This window comes from Myotis myotis, unplaced genomic scaffold (genome assembly GCF_014108235.1).
Source record: "Myotis myotis isolate mMyoMyo1 unplaced genomic scaffold, mMyoMyo1.p scaffold_m19_p_2, whole genome shotgun sequence".
NCBI classification, from domain to species: domain Eukaryota; kingdom Metazoa; phylum Chordata; class Mammalia; order Chiroptera; family Vespertilionidae; genus Myotis; species Myotis myotis.
This window is the reverse complement of record NW_023416324.1, coordinates 93,283,608-93,286,870: the sequence shown is the minus strand read 5'-3', so window position 1 is coordinate 93,286,870 and position 3,263 is coordinate 93,283,608.

Here is a 3,263-nt window from a genome sequence, read left to right as displayed (position 1 = left end):
ATCTTCTTTATCTGCTTTATTGATGCATTACTATTATAGTAGTCTCTGTTGGCTTACTCATATATCTAATTTCCTCTCCCCTGCTCCAGTCCATGCACCTTTCTCTTTTCTCTTTCTTTGCTCAATTATTTTGCTTACTGTTGTTTGTTTGATGGTTTGTTCATTTGGTGTTTTTTTTTTTTTATGCTTTTGTTTTTGCTCTCCTCACTTGTTCTCTTCTCCTACTAATAGCTTAATTAGTTTCACTCACCAAACTCAGGCCTCTCTGCTCTCTACTCTGTTCTCCTTTTCCAAAAAAGGAGATGAATATATAGATAGATTAAAGAAAGGGGAAAGTTTTTTTATTTTTATATATATAATTTTTATATATTTTTAATATGTATATTTTTAATTATTATTATTTATAATTATTTTTTTAATTGAGTATTTTGGGTTTTTTTACTCCTTATACACTCATTCTCTTTCTACCTCTGCTATTCTGAATCATGAACATTCCCCCTTCCATTCAATTCCTTTACCTTACCTTTTGCAAATAAGCTCTGCCTCTTCAGATTTAACTCTCCTCCTTTTTTATGGGTGCTTGTTGTTTGCATTAGTTGTTGGTTTTGTGGAGTTTTCTCCCCATATACATATATTTTCCCCCTTCTTTTTTCTTCTTTTTCTTTTCTTTCTTACCTTTTTTCCTTTTCTCGATATCATTTTTGCACTCTTTTCTCTCTCCTAATTCTCTTTTCTCTGGTGGCCACCTTTATCTGGGGTTATTGGTGTCATGAATACATTCGTGTTTTGTTCCCTCTGTGTTGTGTCTTGTCGAGTTGTATTTTGTGCCTTTTGGTCAACATGGTAGAGAGTGAGCCACATAACCAGAAACCTTGAGAGGAGCAAAGATGGGGAGACAAAGAAACAGCCCCCATATGAAAGAAAAGGAGGAATCACCAAAAAAGGAAGTAAACGAAATGGAGGCAAGCAATTTGTCAGAGAAAGAATTCAGAGCAATGGTCATAAGGATGCTGAAAAGGATGGAAGACAAATTCAATAGCATGCGTAAGAATCAAGAGGAAATGAAAAATAACCAAGAAGAAATGAAGAATGAGAGCTGCAATAAAGAACACAATAGAAAGCATCAACAGTAGACTAGAAGAAACTGAGAACCGCATCAGTGAGCTGGAAGACAAGGTAGGTAAAAACACCCAAGCAGAGCAACAACTGGAAAAAAAAACTTTAAAAATAAGAGGAGAGTCTAAGGGAGCTTTGGGACAACACAAATTGAAACAACATCCACATAATAGGAGTGCCAGGAGGAGAGGAAACTGAGCAAGCAATAGAAAACCTGTTTGAAGAAATAATGACAGAAAACTTCCCTGATATTGGGAAGAAAAAACTCACACAAGTCCAAGAAACTCACAGAGTCCCAAACAAGATGAACCCAAAAAGACCGACACAAGACAAATCATAATTAAATTGGCAAACATGAAAAACAAAATAAGAATTTTAAAGGCTGCCAGAGAGAGATAGAAAGTTACCTACAAAGGATCTCCCATTAGACTATCAACTGATTTCTCAACAGAAACATATCAGGCCAGAAGGGAATGGAATGAAATATACAAAGTGATGCAAAGTAAGTGACTGAATCCAAGACTATCATACCCAGCAAAGCTATCATTCAAAATTGAAGGTGAAATCAGGAGCTTCACAGACAAAAAAGGGCTAAGGGAGTTTATTACCACCAAACCAGCAATGCAAGAAATGCTAAAGGGGTTGCTGTAAAAAGAAGAAATAGGAAGGGAAGAAGGAACACAGGCATAAGGAATAAAAATGGCAACGAACAAGTACTTATCAATAATAACTTTAAATGTAAATGGATTAAATGCTCCAATCAAAAGACATAGGGTAGCTGAGTGGATAGGAAAACATGACCCATATATCTGCTGTCTACCAGAGACCTACCTCAGAACAAAGAACTCACACAGACTGATAGTGAAGGGATGGAAAATAATTTTTCAGGTGAATGGAAATGAAAAAAACCTAGGGTAGCAATACTGATGTCTGACAAATTAGACCTCAAAGTGAAGGACATAACAAGAGATAAGGAAGGCCACTTCATGATACTAAAGGGAGCAATTCAACAAGAGGATATAACTCTGGTAAACATATATGCACCCAATACAGGAGCACCCAAATACAAAAAAAAAAATTCTGGAAGATATCAAGGGAGAGATTGACAGCAATACAGTCATAGTAGGGGACTTTACTACCCCATTGATACCACTGGATAAATCCTCTAAACAAAAAATCAGCAAAGAAACATCAATCCTAAATGATTCTCTAGATCAAATGGAATTAATTGACATCTTCAGAACATTTCACCCCAAAGCTACGGCATATATATTCTTCTCAAGTGCACATGGGACATTTTCAAAGATAGACCACATATTGGGACACAGGCAAATTCTCTTTAAATTCAAGAAGACAGAAATCATATCAAGCATCTTCTCAGATCATAATGGCATAAAATTAGAAGTCAACTACAATAAAAACAATGAAAAAAATCAAACACTTGGAGGCTAAATAGCATGCTATTAAACAATGATTGGGTTACCAAAGAGATCAAGAAAAAATAAAAAGCATCCTGATAACAAATGACAATGAAAACACAACAATCCAAAATCTATGGGACACAGTGAAAGCAGTCTTTAGAGGGAAGTTCATAGCTCTATAGGCCTATCTCAAAAAACAAGAAAAAAAATGGTAATAAATTATCTAACCTTACAACTCAAAGAATTAGAAAGAGAGCAACAAGAAAAGCCCAGAGTAAGCAGAAGGAAGGAAATAATAAAGATCAGAGCGGAAATAAACATCATAAGGAAAAAACAAACAAACAAACAAAAATACACCAAAACCGACAAGACAAAAAAAAACAAACAAACCCCCCCCAAAAATGATACAAAGATCAATAAAACCAAGAGCTGGTTCTTTGAAAGGATAAATAAGATTGATGAACCTCTAGCCAGGCTAATCAAGAAGCAAAGAGAGAGGACCCAAATAAAATCAGAAATGAAAGAGGCGAAATAACAACAGACCCCAAAGAAATACAAAGGATTATGAAAAAATACTATGAACAACTCTATTCCAACAAACTGGACAACCTAGATGAAATGGACATACTCTTAGAAAAATACAAGCTTCCAAAACTCAGTCAGGAAGAATTAAAAAAAAGCTGAATAGGCCAATAACTACCAAAGAAATTAAAGCAGTAATAAAAA